This window comes from Aulonocara stuartgranti (assembly GCF_965226115.1).
Source record: "Aulonocara stuartgranti genome assembly, chromosome: 13".
Taxonomy (NCBI): domain Eukaryota; kingdom Metazoa; phylum Chordata; class Actinopteri; order Cichliformes; family Cichlidae; genus Aulonocara; species Aulonocara stuartgranti.
The window spans coordinates 28,694,055-28,714,636 of NC_138949.1; the positions used below are offsets into that span (position 1 = coordinate 28,694,055).

Below are 20,582 nucleotides of genomic sequence, written 5' to 3' on the forward strand. Positions count from 1 at the left end.
AGAATAAATTAGTTTTTTTCTTTTAGAAGGAATAGGCTAAGAGAGAGAGAGAGCGAGCGAGTAAAAGAGACCTGCGTGTGGCCTGAGAATCTTTCAGATACACGTTTTAGTGCAATTTCAGGTTTTTTTTATTTTATAATGCTGAGGCACACATTGTGAGAACCCTGTCAATAAATTGTCATAGTGACAGAAGAGGTCATCTGGATATGTGTCTTCTATTATAGAAAGTGTGCTCAGATGCTGATTTAGAGGTCAAAAGGTTAAACATCCAATCAGCGCACAGCATAGCTAAAACCTTTTGAAACCAAGGCTCATAATGAGTTACGAGCATAATCAATAGTTGTGACTGGAGACACCGTTCATTGGAAGCCACAAAGCAAATTTAAGCAGATTGAGATGAAGGAAAAAATTTATGTCCAGTTTTAAAACCCATACAGACCCTGTGGTCCAGTAATAACAGAACAATTGGTTTATCAAATTTAACTTTTGAAATTTATCGTTTTCCTTAAAAAAAACCCCAAATAGGCCTTTTTTACCCTGAATATGTAAATGTTTTTAAGCCATCAGGCTTCTCAAATTGCTTGCCCTTCATCATCCATGGCATCTCAGTTCTTTTAGGCTTCATCAAATAATTCAAGCATTTGTTTTTATTGTTTTTGGGTCCTTCTGCATATTTCTCTTTTTCCCGTCTGCAGCCTGCAATTGAATGATTTGACTGTGCCATTCTGGAATCGGCTTGTCAGCCTGCTAGCCACAGATAAGCACATTCACGATCGATTAGATCTGCCTTTAATCTATTCAACTTTTTCCAGGCAAATAGAAAAATGCTTAGTATGGAAGATGTGAGGTGTGCGATACAGTGACTTTCAGAACATGTGCCCAAAGGGCAAATGCATTGTAAGCTACATTTTCAGGCATGAGATCACATTAAATATGAATTTTTACAAGTTCTCCTTAACAAGCTGCTGAAGGCAAATACAAGCTAAACATTTTTGAATAATTTTCTACTAATCATGAAGGATGGGGATCATTACTGAGAGAGATGGAGGCAAAACTGCAAAATGTCTAAATGAAAGAAAGAAAAGAAGATGGGAAGGGTGGAAAATTAATGGAAGAGCGCCAGTTAAATGTAATGCTAAACAGGCTAGTGGGGCTGATGTCTTAATGGCACTCTACAGGCCTTTTGTTTTAACACACAAACACACAGACGTACACAATAGAGAAATAAATGTCAGGACGCACCTTTAGCTCATCACTGTGTTGAATACAAAGGCTTTGTTTCCCGTTAAGTGACAGAGATCTGCCAAAGAAGAGAGAGAGAAAATTTACATTATTAAGATGTAAGACCCGCCATTTACCGGAGAGAAAGGAGCTGAAAGACATTACATATTATATTGCCATGATGTAATTAGATATGTTTTCATTAGCTGTGCTGCATATTTCATCACATTGTGCATCAACGTATAGCTCAGGAGAAAGAAAAAGAGGATGCACATCAGAATACTGATGAGAAAAAAGGCAGAGAAGAAATACAGAAGTAAGAAGTTGAACTTGTACATTTAAAATGTGCCTTTTGATGAAGCATAACCCAAAATAGTCGTTATTAATTTAAGCGCTCCACAAACAAACTTCTCCTAATCTTTACATGCTGAGAGTTTATTGCTGTTGCCCTTAATATATCCTGAAATATACTGCAACTTGTGGCTACACATGGATGGAACGAGTAAGCGTAAATTAAACATGCAATTCAGTTGCTGACTTAGCCACTTCTGTTCTAAACCATTGCCTGTATGTACAGTGCACCAGCCTGCAGCTGGTTTATGCATTAGGGTTAGTATTCCTAAAACTTTGACCATAAAGTGTGATGTATGAGCACAGAGCAGACACACTGCACTTGCCTAACATTACAAACGAGTAACCAAGATCACTCAGTTCAGGTTTTACAGTTGTGTTCGTGAATTATTGCAGTTTATATGCCAAGGGGGAAAAAGGGGGGGAACCCCCCGAAAAATGGTTGGACAGCCCAATCTCACTTTAAGGTCATCAAATACTGTAAAAAAAACAAAAACAACAGAAACCCCCACCCCCCAAAAAACCCTCCAAAACAAAACATGGAAGCTTGTGAGGTGTCCTTTGCTGTTGTGCCATTAAACATCCCCTGCGGCAAATGGTGAGCCTGGTCCCATTCCCAGTTTGTTACATATGGGTTTTTGTTCAAGACCTGTGACATTTAAATGCACTGCTTTCAGGTAATTTTTCCAGCTACATGGATCATTTTGTAAAGACGGTTCATTTAACTCCTCCTTGAATCGCTACCTTATCGTGGTGGAGGGGTTTGTGTGTCCCAGGGATCCCAGGGGCTATGTTGTCTGGGGGCTTTTGCCCCCTGGTAGGGTCTCCCATGGCAAACTGGTCCTGGGTGAGGGACCAGACAAAGAGCGATTCAGAAGACCCCCATGAAAAGAATATCGAGGGAACAGTTTACCCTGCCCGGGATAGGGTTACCGGGGCCCCGCCCTGGAGCCAGGCCCGGGGAGGGTGCCCGAGGGCGAGCGTCTGGTGGCCGGGCCTTAGTCCATGGGGCCCGGCCGGGCACAGCCCGAAGAGGAGACATGGGCCCATCCTCCCGCAGGCCCACCACCCGCAGGAGGCGCCATAGGGGTCGGGTGCATTGTGAGCCGGGTGGCGGCCAGGAGCGGAGGCCCTGGCGGACCGACCCCCGGCTGCCAAGACTGGCAATAGGGACATGGAATGTCACCTCTCTGGTGGGGAAGGAGCCTGAGTTGGTGCGTGAGGTTGAGAGGTACCGGCTAGATATAGTTGGGCTCACCTCTACGCATTGTCTGGGCTCTGGAACCAGTCTCCTGGAGAGGGGCTGGACTCTGTCTCAGTCTGGAGTTGCCCCTGGTGAGAGGCGGCGGGCTGGGGTGGGTATTCTTATATCCCCTCGGCTTGCTGCCGGTACGTTGGGGTTTTTCCCGGTGGACGAGAGGGTTTGTTCCCTGCGCCTTAGGGTCGGGGAACGGGTCCTGACTGTCATCTGCGCTTATGCGCCGAGTGGCAGTTCGGAGTACCCAGCCTTCTTAGAGTCCCTGGGGGGGGTGCTGGAAGGTGCTCCACCTGGAGACTCTGTTGTCCTGCTGGGAGACTTCAATGCTCACGTGGGTAACGACAGCGAGACCTGGAGGGGCGTGATTGGGAGGAACGGCCTCCCTGATCTGAACCCGAGCGGTGCTTTGTTATTGGACTTCTGTGCTAATCACAGTTTGGCCATAACGAACACCCTGTTCGAACATAAGAGTGTCCATAAGTGCACGTGGCACCAGGATGCTCTAGGCCGTAGGTCGATGATCGATTTTGTAATCGTATCACCAGACCTGCGACCATATGTTTTGGACACTCGGGTAAAGAGAGGGGCTGAGCTGTCAACTGATCACCACCTGGTGGTGAGTTGGATCAGGTGGCGGGGGAGGACGCTGGACAGACCTGGTGCACCTAAACGCGTAGTGAGGGTGTGCTGGGAACGTCTAGCAGAGGCCCCAGTCCGCGAGATCTTCAACGCACACCTCCGGCAGAGCTTCAACAGCATTCCGAGGGAGACTGGGGACATTGAGTCCGAATGGACCATGTTCAGCGTCTCCATTGCCGAAGCTGCTGCATTGAGCTGCGGCCGCAAGGTGGTTGGTGCCTGCCGTGGTGGTAATCCCCGAACCAAATGGTGGACACCAGAGGTGAAGGGAGCCACCAGGCTGAAGAAGGAGGCCTATCGGGCTTGGTTAGCCTGTGGGACTCCGGAGGCAGCCGACAGGTATCGACAGGCCAAGCGGAATGCGGCTCGGGCAGTGGCTGAAGCAAAAACTCGGGTGTGGGAGGAGTTCGGAGAGGCCATGGAAAAAGACTTTCGGACTGCCTCGAAGAGATTCTGGCAAACCGTCAGGCGTCTCAGGAGGGGAAAGCGGTGCTCTACCTGCACTGTGTATAGTGCTGGCGGAGCGCTGTTGACGTCGACTGAGAAAATTGTCGGGCGGTGGAAGGAATACTTCGAGGACCTCCTTAATCCCACTGACACGTCTTCCGGGGAGGAAGCAGAGTCTGGGGATGAGGGGTGTGACCCACCAATTTCCGGGGGCGAGGTCACTGAGGCAGTTAAACAACTCCTTGGTGGCAGAGCCCCTGGTGTCGATGAGGTCCGCCCCGAGTTCCTGAAGGCTCTGGACGTTGTAGGGCTGTCTTGGTTGACACGTCTCTGCAATGTTGCGTGGAGATCAGGGGCAGTACCTGTGGACTGGCAGACCGGGGTGGTGGTCCCCATCTTCAAGAAGGGGGACCGGAGGGTGTGTTCCAACTACAGGGGGATCACACTCCTCAGCCTCCCCGGGAAAGTCTATGCCAGGGTGCTGGAGAGGAGGGTTCGTCCGCTAGTCGAACCTCGGATACAGGAGGAACAATGCGGTTTTCGTCCTGGTCGCGGAACACTGGACCAGCTCTTTGTCCTCTCGAGGATACTTGAGGGTGCATGGGAGTTTGCCCAACCAGTCTACATGTGTTTTGTGGACCTGGAGAAGGCATTCGACCGTGTCCCTCGGGGCGTCCTGTGGGAGGTGTTGCGCGAGTATGGGGTGTCTGGCCCATTGCTACGGGCCATTCAATCCCTATACAACCGTTGCAAGAGCTTGGTTCGCATTGCCGGCAATAAGTCGGACTCGTTCCCGGTGGGTGATGGGCTCCGCCAGGGCTGCCCTTTGTCTCCGGTTCTGTTCATAATTTTTATGGACAGGATTTCTAGGCGCAGCCAAGTGGCGGAGGGCTTTCGCTTTGGTGGCCTCAGAATCTCATCTCTGATTTTTGCGGATGATGTGGTTCTGTTGGCTTCATCGGGTGAGGGCCTCCAGCTCGCACTGGAGCGGTTCGCAGCCGAGTGTAACGCAGCGGGAATGAGGATCAGCACCTCCAAATCTGAGGCCATGGTTCTCAGCCGGAAAAGGGTGGAGTGCCCACTCCGGGTCGGGGATGAGTTCCTGCCCCAAGTGGAGGAGTTCAAGTATCTCGGGGTCTTGTTCGCGAGTGATGGGAGAAGGGAGCTGGAGATCGACAGACGGATTGGGGCTGCGGCTGCAGTAATGCGGACGCTGCACCGGTCAGTCGTGGTGAAGAGGGAGCTGAGTGTAAAAGCGAAGCTCTCAATTTACCGGTCGATCTACGTCCCTACCCTCACCTATGGCCACGAGCTGTGGGTAGTGACCGAAAGAACGAGATCGCGGATACAAGCGGCGGAAATGAGCTTCCTCCGAAGGGTGGCTGGCCTCTCCCTTAGAGATAGGGTGAGAAGTTCGGCCATCCGGGAGGGGCTTAGAGTAGAGCAGCTGCTGCTCCACATCGAAAGGAGCCAGCTGAGGTGGTTCGGGCATCTGGCAAGGATGCCCCCTGGGCGCCTCCTGGGCGAGGTGTTCCAGGCATGTCCCACCGGGAGGAGGCCCCGGGGCAGACCCAGGACACGCTGGAGAGATTATATCTCTCGGCTGGCCTGGGAACGCCTTGGTATTCCCCCGGACAAGCTGGAGGAGGTGGCTGGGGAGAGGGAGGTCTGGACCTCTTTGCTTAGGCTGCTACCCCCGCGACCCGACCTCGGATAAGCGGATGAAGATGGATGGATGGATGGACGGTTCATTTAAACCAGACCACAGCAAGTGAAAACAACGACAAACACAATGCAAAGCACTAAGCTTCTAAATGTGACAAACTAGTGATTTATGCCACTGCCAACTGTCCTGCCCTTTTATGCAGAATTTGTTGCTCTTTCAAACAACACTGTTAGCTCCCTGCATTCAGTATTGCTGGATCCAAAGCACCGACACCGAATCTTTGTGACTCTCGCAGCTTCTTACACGGCAGCAATATTTGACACCCTGGGATGAAAACACATTGAGATAGGGGCGTGTCTTTGTTACTGTATAACCAGAATAGAGGTCTCCAAGCCCATGGGCTGGACAAAACAAAAATTGCTATGATGCACTAACTGAAAAAAAACCCCAAACTAGTAATGACTTTATTATATATGTACTTATAAGTCTTAGTTGTTTAGCCATAAGCTCGTTTAGCCTGGCTGTTGCTCAGTCTTGTTGCTACAGGCAACTAAGCCCCTTTATTATGGGCCTGTTTCTCTAACAGTTTCCCTCCTCAGAACATTAACCGATAAGTGTTTGACATATTGATTACTATAATGCCGCTATAATGATGTGAAAACATCATCATTGTAGCTTCCATCCATTTGTGCATCAGTCCTCTTCCACGTATCCAATTCATGTTCATAGTTGGGCGTGACCCTATCCCAGCTGTCACTGGACAGGAGGTGGGGCACACCCTGGACAGCTTGGCAATTAATCTATATAGCTAACACAGAGAAACAGACAACAATTCACGCTCACATTCACGCCTAATTTAAAATCACCAATTGATCTAACATGCATGGCATGCAAAATCCCCACACAGGCTGAGAGAGAACCCACGAGCCTCAGCCGGCCAGTGGATTCAAACCCAGAAACTTCTTGCTGTAAAGCAACAGTTCTAACAACCCGCTACTGTTCCGCCCCCGCTTTTTTCTATCCTTTATTTCTTTTATGTTATGTTTTAATGCAGACACACTCCAATGGAAGCATCAGGGGCAACTTCTGCCCAAGGATACTTTGACATGCAGACAAGAGGAGCTCAGGATGAAAACAACCTCCTAATCAATAGATGACCTGCTCTACCTGCTGAGCCACAGCTGCTCTAATATTTGTATGACAAACAAAAAGTCATGACGTGAGTGTAGGGCAGCAAGTCACAATATGCGATGTCTCTTTGAGTTTTGGGCCAAAAGGTAGCAAGGTTGAAGATCAGAACTGGTAATGAATGGTTTTAAGGAAATGCCTTTATGCATCCATTGCATTCCCACATCACCCGAAATGTTATCCGAGCAGGGAATTGAATGGGAGGTGCTCTTGCCTCTGTCAGTAACCAGCACTGAGAAGCCCTTGAGCAAACTACTTAACCCTGGTCGGTCCCAGTGGAGCTGCTCCGGGCCTGTGCTGGTGCTGAGTGGCTGTACAGTGCAATTCCCCAGCATGAGTGTGAAGCAGAGTGTTGCTGAAAATGAAAATTAGTGATTTCTGCAAGCCTTCATGGGTGAATAAGGGTGAAAGCCAGTAGAAAGCAGTCCAGCAACATTAAATTTGTTCCTTTCCATCTAGTAATTATGTGGGTGTGATGGCACATGGGTTAAGAGATGAAGAAAAATACTGCGAGGGAGATATTTTATAACGTAATAGCTAAATATCAAAAGGCCAAAACTGCCTTTATCTTCAGTGCCACAATTCTTTTATCCACATCTTAATAAATGTGCAGTGAGAGATCACACAGCTCTAAGGACCGAGACACTGCAATAATTAACTGCTCCTTCATATTTTTTTCACAGGAACAAAAGATCAGTACATGTAGCTTAGGAAGAAAATGTGTAGAAGAAATGTAGTGCACCTGTTTAATGATGTTTTCAGCTTAACATTTGTTTTGTAAATTAGACACACGGATAAAATGTTGGTGCCTTGAAAGGTACCGGTGGTTTGAGCTTACACAATGACCCGTATAACCATAAAGGATATCACTTTATCCTTTGGGGACCAGTAATGCACAATGGTGTGCTTAATGTGGTTCGATCACAATAATTACTTAATGGAAAATTCTGTTTGGGGGCAAATTTTATTCTTGTTTGTTCAAGGCTGTTGAATAAGTCGCTCAAACACTTCAAAATTCGAAAATACTTTAATAACATAACACCGCTGCTCATATGTCAATCATTTGTCGCTAAACATCGGATTTTCTTGTTTGCATTACGTGAAAGTGACAGCAGCGGCACTATCAAAAGTTACAGCACCATCAACATCCTCAGCATCACAGCATAACTGACATGCCACAAACACCATCATCGGCAGAACATAACAAATCATCATTATTCAGTGTTGGTAATATTCCTTCTGCATAAATCATTATAGTGATATCATTAGAATCATGTAGCTGATCGACCTGCTTTGTATGCACAGAACCGGCTCCTTTCACCTTGTTAAAGAAAAATGGATTTTTGTCAGAGTATTATGAGCAACATGTGCTGACACTGCACATGTACTTATAAGCAACAATGGACTACATTGTTAATAACACCAGGGGTACCTTTAAAATGAGGCATGCTTTCTGAAGCTTTGCACTAATCACTATTGTGTGATGTCACGGTGGAAATTTATACCAATGGCAATTGTGCTATTGTTATCATTCTCCAGCTAAATCTGCCTGCTTTATATGCAGAGACGATTGAGCTCAGTCCAACCGTAAAATGACAGCTCGTTATGTGAGGGAAAATGGATTTTACCATGTTGTGGTATTGCTAGGGACCCTGAGACAATACTATCAATACTGTCACATTTTGAATTGGTTCTTGTGTGAAATGTGAAATGCTTGAATAACGGCCTATTGATTGGTAGGCCACTGCCAGCAACTCTGTGTACATGTTTGACTGCATGCACACAACCTCTAGAATGTGATAATAGTTTGTATTGATTTATTTTGATGAATTGCATTCATTTCTGAAAAGTGATTTTTCTGAAGATAAACACAAGGGGGATCTAAGAAGGGATCGGCAATAAATAATACCCAAGAAAAAAAAAAAAAAAACTTTGAAAGATGATATGATGACGACCGCACTCCAACATCTTCTTTGATGTACAGATTGTGTATTTTGATCTTAATTAATGCAAACTACATGGTCTGCATGCTTCCTGTTAGGATCGTTCAGTGCCTCTATGAGGATCTAAGCTACTTGTTTGCTCCGAACACATTTTTAGGAATGTGGTTGTGATATGTTGCCGTATGATTCCTGTTCTCTTTAGTTAAAACAGAAAAAAAAACATAGACATGAAACAGCGGGGACTGCAGCTGTCAGCAGGAGAGACATTATTTAAGGATAAAGACATTTCTCAGTTCCCCATTACTGCAGAAAATAACCACAAGTGTATTTTAATGTGTTTTTTTTAAACTGGTCTGCAAATGCTGTAGCCCTGTCAAACTGCTCAAATAGACACAAACAATATTTGCACACACACGTGTCATGTACAAATGGAGACAGCTTAAAATCGAGTCATCAGTGTTGTGTCTGTCATTAGCTAAAAGGCCTCAAGCTGGAGTGAAACCAGAATAATTATTCTGATTATAGTCCTCTAGCTGAGCTCTATCCAAACACATTATACTCCCCCAGATTAAAATCTGGTGTTTCATGTGGTTTCTAAATCAAGATGTTAGGATTTATTCCATGATAGCAGCCAACTGGAATCTTAGTATTACAAAAGTGGAGGAAAGACCGATTTTATGTAGTCGTATAAAAGCAACCAACAATTTTTGATATTTTGTCTGGCCAGGAGATACACATTGAAGGTACTATTTTTTACTGTCTGACTCTTCACATAGCTATTGCTCTCTGGCTTTATAGGGCAGTGTAACAGATGACCTTTACATGGGGAAACTCTGCTACAGCTGAGGAGCCTGAAGACATTCCTGACTCAAAGTTTAAGAAGCATTTTGACAGTAATGGATGTATTGAGAAGGGGTTGTCATTTCAAACTGCCCTGAAATACAAACCTTCCCCCCCCTCTGGCACTCATTAAAACAGCTTAAAACACCAATGAAATGTAATAATCATATCTCATGTCAGCAAATGGGTTTGTGTGAGACAGTGATATGCATGAATGTGAGTGAACACGGCCTTGTAACGGCATGTGTTCACAAGTTTGATGCTGTCAGGATGACTGCAGTGAAATGATGCAAGCAGAATGTGATAGCGGCTTTGAGGATCAGCACAGTGGACGCAGCTGGTCGCCGTGCACACACACGCACACACTCACACACACATATATACCCACACACATTGGCAAGGACTGGTGGATCCCAGCTGTGTCAGTATTATACATGCACCAGTGTGCATTCACAGGTGCATGCGGACACAGGCAGGCCCACATAAACTCACGACACTGTATGAGTGCATAAAAGTTGATGATGCATTATCATATAGTGGTCAGCGCACACCTAAACATACACGCATGCTCATTTGCTGAAGCAAAGGGTCAGACAGGCTAGATGCCTGTCCATATCTGGCATCCTATTGTAAAATAAATACATGCTTTTGTTTGAACTATATTGCCCCTCTTTATATACACTCTTTCAACTTATTTTTGGTGCACAGTTCCTTTTAATAAATTTTATCTTCAGGCAGGTATCCTCCTCCAGCTCGCCTCTACCTCCTCCACTTCCTCACACCTCCACTCTGACTCATTACTGAGTCTAAAATAAAACGCACAGGAGATGCAGGTGCAAGTGGCGGCAGTCATTTTGCAGGGGATTGGTTGGTAACTATAGGTCTATTTTTTATCTTTGAGCTCAGACGGCCTGCTCCTACTTTAGTGCTACTCCTACAACACTTGCTCTAGACAGTCGTGCATTTTCCTCTTCTCTGAAAACACTTGTTTCTTTGTCAGCTACTCTGAATTATCTCTGTGGTTAGATAAGCCAGAAAGGCTTTATTTTCTCCATGTCCAAAAGCAAGAACGTGTCCTATGTTCAGAATTTAGATTTTCACTGGCTTGAAGTTATACTGAGCTAATGCACAGCAAATCAATCTTTTGACTCTGTAGTACTAATTTATATGCCATGCTGCAGAATATCAGAGCTTTAAATTCCATTTATCACACAATACAAGTACATGTTAGAGTGCATACAATTAAATGCATATTTAAAATTCAGCTGCTGAACAAAGCTATAATCACTGGAAAACTCAACTCAGTGCTAACACTAAATCTGCAGAAGGTGTGAACAGCAGGCGCAGGTGTAAGGTCACTGTTAGACATGTTGATACCGTCTGCTTTTAAAAGGAGAGTTTGATCTTAACAGTCATGACAAGATGGAGAACTGTGTAGTTTCAAGAGTATTGATTTTTTTTTTTCCCTTCAGAGCCTCTAATTGATTTCTTTTTACATTCTTAAAGTATGTAGCAAATCTTTTCTTCGGTAATACTCTGAAAAACCATTAGGACCAAGTACAACACCTGTAATGACTTTTTCCTCAAACACCATACATTGCATGCACAATTACAAGTTCACAAAATGCATTAGTTTTCCACCAAAGTGGGCAAACTGCTCATCCCTGTCTGTAAAAATGTGCTGCTCTACCAGGCTGCACAAACAAATTGTCACTGTGTCTTAATGACACTGCAGGTTCGTTACATGACATGGAAAGTCTACAAGGACACTTGTCCTGTGAGCTGATTTTATTGCCTAGACTTTGTAATTACATTTCAAGTCCATGGAGCACTGGCAATTTGATGGCAACATACTGTAGATGGGCAATTTGGCTGAAACCCGAGCTATCAGTATTGTCTTCTGAGATGCTACATTGATTCTGCCCTCCTATTTGATTTTGTACCTGGGAGAAAGTACAAAAACCTATTTTAAAGTCATTGTGTTCCTCACACTCAGCATTTCAATGCTTCTTCATTTTCATTAATGTACAGAGCCTTAATTAGCAACTGCACATTCGTATTTGGACTAAATGGTTTTTGCTCTGTGTATATCTGTTGTTTCTGCAGGTTTCATTGGATTAGTATTTCCTCCTTTCCATTTATATCACAGATTAAATACAATAAGGAAGGTATAACTCTCATTTTACTAATCAAAGATAATTATGTGTAAATGTGGAGTGGAGGATATATGAAAGTGGGACACCAAGCAGTTCGAACAAAGTTTCATTTGGTAATGCTGTTTATGATAGACCTCTAGTTTTTTTCTGTATTCTAATTTTGTATTGTACTACTAGAATATATTATTACTATAGCCTGACCAGTATGTCACTGTAACTGGTTTACTGGCTAGCTATTTCCTGATATGTTGGTTTTGGCATTTATAACAGCCAACAAATGGAAATCAGAAAAGGTAGAGACAAGGGAAACATGCTTAATAATAATAGTTTTATCAACACAAGAGGGCAACATGTTTGGAACACGACAAAAACTAAAAGCAACTGATCTAAGCAGAGTCAGGTAGAGTGTAGACAGGTAATGCAAGACTTGTAGCATTAAAACAAGAATATCTTTAACCTTTCTTGCCATATTGCTTTAGGAAAAACCTAAAAAATAACTACATATAACATAATATCATGGAAATCTGTTTGTTTCATGTGTAGGAGAGAAATAAATTGCCGATATATTGGATTTTTAGGCCACCAAATATCTGAAATCATGTGATTTTTAAAAAAAATAATATTTGCACATTGCTAATTCCTAAGCAACAATATAACACTAAGACAATGCAAGGCTTTCATTACATGTTCTAGTTGCATGAAGGCAGAAAACAAGTCATTGTGGTCTGTTACTAGATGGTTGCCAGGCACCTTGATGGCTAGAGGTTTGCATAATTGAGGTTTTGTGGATATAAATGAGAAGTTATTATCTATGATATAAATATGTTATTTTTATAAGGTGTTATAGTGTTGCTGCTTTTATAAAAAGGTTAAGGTTATTTTAGCCCATTACTAACAGTTTGCTTGGCAACATGCTGTCATCATCAAGATCAAGATGTGCATGTGTGCCAAGTTTGGTTTCTCAACTCTTGATCGTGTAGGAAAAGTTGGCAGACAAAGAAGCTCAAACACAGACAAAGATTTTTTTTATATTATAGTAAGATGTCTGTAAAACATTGATAAGGATTAAAGTAAAAATTAATAAAATTAGTCGGTGAGTAATTAATTCACATATTTTTTGGTTTATTTTGTGCTGTCGTTTTTGGCAGTTTAATAAAATAATAATACCTGCATACTAAAGTATCCTTGTGAGGCTTTCAGATCATTCTTATACAGCAACTCAGTTCTCACAGAGCTGACAACGCTCACCTTCAAGTTGGCCTGCTTTTTAATTTCAACCACACACACAAGTTTCTCAGATTCATCTTATGTGTTAGTGACACTCTCTAGTAACAGATACAGACTCAGTAGGTGGAACAAATGACCAACCATGTGGTCACATCATTATTGGTTCCATTACTGGTACCAATGCAGTGACGTTCAAAAGTTACACTCTAATTTTACTCTGCATCTATGTGCAAAGACTGTAATCTAAATGCAGCGAGTACTTACACAAGCAATTAATGAAGATGTGTAATAGTGACAATATGAGTGAAGGGAGAGATACATTGCAGGTGACTTGCTGACTTAGAGAGACAGAGAGAAATGAGCAACAGTCATTTAACTGACAGGCTGAGAAGGAGGGATGAAGAGCAAAGGAAGAGAGAGGTGGTGGATAAAGAGAACTCAAGAGAGAAGAGGAGAAGAACCCAGGAGGGGGAAAAAAAAATGCTTTTTACATATTCAGTTCTGCATGGCTGGACCACTTATGTATGTATGTGCACACCCAGTTATGACTTGCCTCACTTGTCAATGATTTTCATTTAGATAGTTTGTTATTGTATGACATGCTCTCTTACTCATATAGCAGTTCAGGCACAAGTTCACACACAAATATGTACTCGCATGAATATATGATAATCTCTCACAAAACCAGCTTGGCAGTGTGCAGTTACTCGTTAAAGTCTGTTTGTGGCATATAAAACGATCAGCCAATCTCAAATCTGACTTAAAAATGAAAGACCGCAATCATATAGCTTCGGCTGACACAGCATCACACGTGTAAACATATGGCAACATGACATCCACAGATATCTGGCAACAGTGGGAAGGAAAAACTCCCTTTTAACAGGAAGAAACCTCTAACAGAACCAGGCTCAAGGAGGGGCGACCATGTGCCTCACCACACCCCATGGGGTAAGTGGAGGAAGACAGGACAAAGATACGGTGTGCCTTGAAAATGGCAAGCATCAAGAATCCTTCAGTAGCCACTCATAAGTGCATCCAAGAAAGGCTGCATAGTTTAGTAGTCAGCCTACTTTGGTGGTTATAGGTGTAACATTCGGTATATTTTGACTTAATCAACTAGTAAATAACATAAATAAGAATATGTGAGATTCTGTGGGTCATGCGCCAAATATTCCGGTGGCCAATACAGTGCCCTGAAGAGTAAGAACATTGCTCTGCTCCCAGAACAGCAACAAAAGCCTGTCAGCTTTTCCATCAGTTTCAAACCCAAGGAAGTATTTATGCCTCACTAACTTTTAAAGTAAGCAAAAGTAGCAAACACTTGAACGTAATATGTTATTCAATCACTGTGTTTTTTGTTCGATAAAATGCTTCTCACAGAAATTGTGTAGTGTGCAAATACATAATTAACTTGATCATGTAGGTATTTGTTTTCTTTATGGTGATTGCTGGTCTGATATACTCAGCCCTAACCCAGCTTTTTATTTACCGCTCCATCACATGGGTTCATGTAAACACAGGCTATCATTGTCCTGCCCACTAATTAATGAGTCCAGTCAGAGTGCTGGATGCCTGCACGCGCATTCTGCCTCCTCAGAGAAAACCGCAGACAGCCCCGTGAATCACTGCATTCAAATAGTCTCATGGTAAAAGAGCAAAAATGATTGAATACCAAAAGGAGAAATTCATGAGCCTGGATGAGCGATGATAAATGTATTAGCACCAGATGACATTTCCATCACTACCTCATCGATCACCTGGGGGACATTTTAAATTGTGGCCCGTGTGTGCGTCTTTGTGTGTGTGTGTGATATGCAGAATCAGACTGTTTAAGAAGTGTGCCCCTACTAAACACACGCACGCATTGTGACAGATATAGGTGCAAAGAAGATGTGGAAATTTGAGATTGCTACCGTGACCCTGATGTGTATGTGCCACAGATTTGTCTTAATTTTTTATACCTATTCACACCTACTCCTCTTACGATGTGGAGAAACTTCCACACATTGCAAAGTGGCTGAAACTTTGTACATGCAGCTGAATACACAATCACTCTGATCATATATTCTGCTGTTGTTTGCAAAATTTTTCCATGCATGCAAATGAAAGATAAAGGTGCATCTAACTCATGACAAGGAATGTGATCTGCAGATGATAGTCAAACAGTACTTTGAGAGCGATGGGAGATTGCATCCTCCTCCGATGCAAATCCCCTGTTTGCAATTTTTGAAGCTTTAGATTTTGATCTGATTATGTAGGTTATTCCTTTGCCCATGCTAGTTTTCGTATAGGCTTGCCAACAGACACACAAACAACAATGACATTTCCCCACTAAGGCAAGATGCGGAAGCATGAAGCTTTCTAGCCACAGGATGAGTTTGAAACAAGGTGCAAATGGCTCAGTAAATCTGGCTCTCACTGGCTCTCCACTCTGGCCTCTCTCTTGTTCTTTTGGTCTGTCTCTTGGTATGCAGCGACCACTCTCTTGCAGCTCAGACTCTCTTATCTAAATCTCCATTCAGACTGAGAAAGAGACAGAGCTGGGGAGAGAGAGTCAGAGATAGATAATACAGGTCACTCTCCAATGACAACTCTAAAAGGCATCTGGGGAGAGAAGAGAAAAGGAGAGCAAGGGAGCGAAAGGGGAAAAAAGAGCTGCTGCAAAACGTTTTATGGATTTCTGTTCTAAGCTGAGACCATGGAAAACATGCAGACTTAATAAGTAGCTTGATATGAAAGTTAGTGTACATCTGGTGATTTTCCAGGCTCACAGCGTCTTAGCCATTTATTTTAAGATCCGCTGAAAGCCTGTGGCATTGATAAATCAGCAAAAATATCCACCCCGTGCCCGAGTAATGGAAAGCTAAGCTGAGCAACCATGAGCAGCATTAATGCTTATCAATGCAAGAAGGAATTTGTGCCTTTTGTATCTTTTGTCATTTTGATGCCATAAATAAGTCCTCACTCATTTTGCAGCAGTGCTGTTTTCGTTTGTTTATTCCTTTCTTAAGGTCAATTTTAGTCATGTTTAATTTACTACCAAAGATACGTATAAGTATTTTTATGACATCTGTTTTTTTTCTCTCTCTTACTCGTCGAACCCTGTGTGTTGAAAGGGAAAACTTTGTCAGTCATTTCTCAAAATAGCTGCTGATCATAATGTCAAGCAGAACCAGATGGCCTGCTTGCATAATCCTGTTTTCATTGGTAATTTTCATTTTGCAGGCATCTGTAAAAAGTGTAATAGTCTAGCATGTAAAGAAACAGAGGTTGCAGATGTAGGTGTATAACTGGGTGTGTGCCAATTTTAAATGTGCAACAAAACGTATAATTGAACTATCCCAACCATAATATTCTGAGAAAGGTGAAACTGGAAAGTCATGAGCTGCACTGTGACAAATTGTGTTATCTTGAATGTTTACAGGGTATCGTGGTGGCATCAGAGCTTTTATTGTTTCCTGTCAGTTTCTATCATATAAACAAAAACTTTATTCTTATGTCATCAATCATGCTGAACGTTGAGCTCGATGTCCTAAACATACATATTTACACTTCATATTATACTATGCTTCAACACAGTGTGCACACACACAGTTTATACTATTCACCACCATCCACCCCTACCCCCTATTTTTAATCTCCTCTTGTCTCATACACATGAAAACGAGCTGATGTAAAGTGGAACTGATATCTAACGCTACACGTAGACACTAATATACATTCAAAGAGACACATACACACACCCGCACTATTTTTGAGTTATGTTTGGTCCTAATCTAGAGAAGTAGTAGAAATGAGAAAGGACCATTAGATGCATAGATGTTTGTTCTATAATTCAGCTGCTCACTGCAGCACAGCTGAGTTGGACGGCGTTTATAGATGTTCATTTATCTCTCCTGATTACTTTCAATCTTCTCTTTACTTTACCTGCTTTTCTCTACATCTCTGGCAATACTTCTCCTCTGTCTCCCGCTCTTTCTTCTAACCTGAGGCAGGCAGTAAACTCCTAACTAAATTGAATTTGGCATGTTCTCAAACTGCTGTCGAATATAGTGCTGGAAGCAAATGCCAGTATTTTCATTGCTCCTCCAGATCTTTTCCTATAATGATGTCTGTGCCACTGAAGCAACTTGGAAGTTGCAGTGAGAGCTATAACACGACTAGCCAGTTCCTCAAAGACAGAAATCAGCATATTAGAATCAGACAAATTCAAAAACACAATGATGAACACAGAAATCATGTTCACCCATTGTAGGCGAGGATGCACTGAGAGATACTAGAGAGGCTGTGAGAAAAGCTGGCTAGTCTGCCCACACTGCAGGCATCAAAGCCTAAAACAGGACAGTTTACTGTGTTCCAGTGCAGTAAATCTGGAAACAAATCTACTTCGTCAGGCTGTTTGCTGTTACTTTTATTGGCTTTTTGAGTATGCACTGAGTAGATCTACACCCCAACACAACATTGCTTCTCAGGTATCTCTCTTTTTTTAGCATATTGATACATTTTTAGTCATTTTTCCTTCATCGGCCACCCTTTTTCTTTTCCCTTTCCCATCCCCATTCTCTATAAGCTCCTGTCAGAAGGCTGAACCATGAAGTCAGTTGCCTCTCTCATTCTGTATGTGCTATCAGATCTAGCTGGTATACCTATAGTAAGCCCTCCTGTCCAGGCTGAATGATTGTTAAAAGCCTATTGAGTTTCTTTGCGCTGTCCTTATACAGGTAATACGATGTGGTGTGTGCACTTAGTTTTCAATTTGTGTATGTGTGTTGGGGATCTGCATGTAATATGATGCAGTCTTTTAATTTAGGAAAAGAGATGCAGTCAGCAGGTAGAGGTTATGACCTCTGTTAGAGGACACACACTGTAACTGAACATGAAATTGATTTCAAGGTAAAGTATCAGAACATGAGAACATAATGCTAATGCCGGGGGAATATGTGACTTCGATCTCACACCTTTGTATTCTATTCTCCAATTATTATATAAACTGCACATATAATCTGCCCTAGAAAATCATTAATGCAATTCATGTTATCTACACATTTCTCCCTGCAAACTAATTGATAAACTTTGGATACTTGATGTATGACAAAAGAGGAAAATGTTTTCATCCTCAATGAAATTAATTTGCACATTATAGGCATTATTAAAAGAAATAGCTTTAATTAATTGAATGTGTTTAATTTGATGAACCTCCAACAGGTCTTCGGGTTTTGATCAACTTGTTTTACTCCACCTAAGAATTGCTGAGGAGTTGATTGTGGTTTTGCATTAAAGTCAGTTTTGGAGCCACATTGAAACTGTTGTCTTCTTGGCAGTAATGACTCGGAGAATCACTCGTAGAGAACTGAGCAGCAGCAGTAACTGGATCAATGAAGAGACTGCAGTTAGAAAATAGGGATCGTTGTAATCAATTAGAACCTTAACTGCTGCTGGAATGATAAAACATCAGCCACTGGAGCATCTCCGGCCACATATGAATTTTTTTTTTCATTTTGATAACGCTGCTTAAATATAAAGAGATCGCCCGAAAAAAAATTACATTTAAACCACTGAGATATCACTGAGTTATGCCCAAACTTATTCACATACAATGAATAGTTTATTGTATCGAGTGAGAACTTGGGATATCTCAGTTCATCATCTGAAACAAGCCATTTCAGCTCTTCATTCTTTAGGGCCATTTTTCCTTTAAGCCAAATTTCTTCTGATATGACTGCCCCTCTTCAGAAATAAAAACATTTAAACAACAGATGAGTTGTGGTTACAACGTTGGTCGTGTTTAATATGGACACTGAGTATTGTAGCTATATATAGAAAAGCTATAAAAGACCCTCTTCAATTTTTAAATTTTAGGTCCCAACTTTCATTGCTCCCAAATATCCAGCTGATGTGTTTTCTGTTGGAATAAAACAGATAACAGCAGGGCAATTTGAAGTCAAAGACTCATTTTGCTGCACCATGCAGCCCAAATCAAGACTTTGTGTATGAGGTAGATTTGCTTTCAGTTTGCGTGTGTCCTTCAGCTTTATCCTGCACTGCTTTTAATTCTTTTCTTTTTTTTTTTTCTTATTTGCCTGATCAAAAGGCTACAGGCCAGGTCCAAACACCCTGCAAGTGTCAAATATTTTTCCACTTAATTGGCTGCTATTATACTGCCTCACGTCAACACTTTGTCATGTTTCTCTTCTGTCTGGAAATTTAACTGTTAATGGGAACCTGAAGCTATCTACACATGGTGATGCAGCAGGTGTAAGCCTACCTTTGCTTAAACAAGTAAATATGTATCATCGTCTCTTTTAAATGCACCGTGGCAAGTAGGAAGTTTTTTGCAAATGCATAGTTTGCACATGGGAAACGTCTTTTTTTTTTCTCACTTCAAAGCAAAATACAGGAAATTGTTTTCTGTCCTAACGCCCTCTGCCCAACTCTAATCATAGTTTCTCTCCTCTCCTCTCCCATTAAAAAACAATCTCATCATTCCATGTGCCCTGTGCCAAACTAACCCGAACACAGGATTTAATGTCAATAGCAATCACACACTCAAACACTAGGGCAGCACTATAAATGGTTTATGTCACAATCTTTGTCAAGCAACGCACACACCCAGCACCCATCACAGTATCATACAATCTCACACACATTCAAACATACACACACTCCCTCAAGCACCAGCTATGGAACTGAAAAGCACTTCAGAAAAATAATGGAGCTGTGGCAGCCCTGAAGCATGTAAGTGTACATTGCTATGTGTGGGAGGTTTTTTTAAACTTATGAATGTGCGTAACTGAGTGTGTGTATGTGCGTGCATTTGTGTGAGAAAATGTGCAATTTTGTAGTTTTACAGCCGTGATGCAATAAATGGTTGTGGTCAACAAAAGCAGTTGACCTATTTGCAAGGACAGTTGTGCAAATGTGTGTTTGAGATGGACAGCGTGAGAAGGTGTGCGAGCTCTGATTTGGATGTACACACATACAAAGTATGTTTCACAATTATTTCTTAAGTTGTCCCATATGGATTTTGCATATAATAAACCTAATTTACAGTTTACAACCACGTGACTGTGGAATTGACTGAGTTTATAATTGATTTTAAACAGCACACAAAAAAGTAATGTTAAGAACTGCAGTGGACTGAGAATACTCCTGCGACCGCAGAAGGTCGTGTAAGACGAACAAAGAATATAAAGAGCTTAGGAGTAAAGTAAAGAGGATTTTCTTTTATCTGTCATTATTCAGACACATCAGTTAGATAAATAGATGGATAGAGAGTAAGAGAGAGAGAGGGATGGTTGCTTTGCTTGCAGAGACTTGGCTGGTGATGAATAACCCCATCTGCTTGTCATTACTACTAGAGCTACTAGTGCTACACGCGCGCACACACACAGTAGAATCTGTCACAGATCCCTTCTAAACAGCCTCAGGGGATCCAGGGAGAGAGTGAAAGATAAAGAGGGGGGAGAGCGAGCAGAGATCCTGGGTGTGTCCTGGGCCCTAGATAAGCACAGAGAGGTTGTGCTATGGAAATGAAAATCAGGACAAAACACACTAGGAGGGTAAACACCTGTTCCTCCCACTCCTACGTTTCCAAGCGAAATTATCTATTTTTAGTGGGCCATTAGACCAGATCTTAAGGGTAATTG

The 20,582-nt window shown here is 42.5% G+C and overlaps 1 protein-coding gene across 3 annotated transcripts in view; it reads right to left on the reverse strand.

Moving 5' to 3' along the window:
- cdh11 (cadherin 11, type 2, OB-cadherin (osteoblast)) overlaps positions 1-20,582 on the reverse strand; it is a 284,093-nt gene that overhangs the window by 49,335 nt on the left and 214,176 nt on the right. For 2 of the 3 annotated variants that reach the window (XM_082558377.1, XM_082558376.1), the window contains exon 2: positions 1,243-1,300. The exons of the other annotated variant lie outside the window; for it this stretch is intronic. The gene's annotated coding sequence lies outside the window, so the exon portion shown is untranslated. The remainder of the gene's footprint in view (positions 1-1,242; positions 1,301-20,582) is intronic. 3 annotated transcript variants of the gene reach the window in all.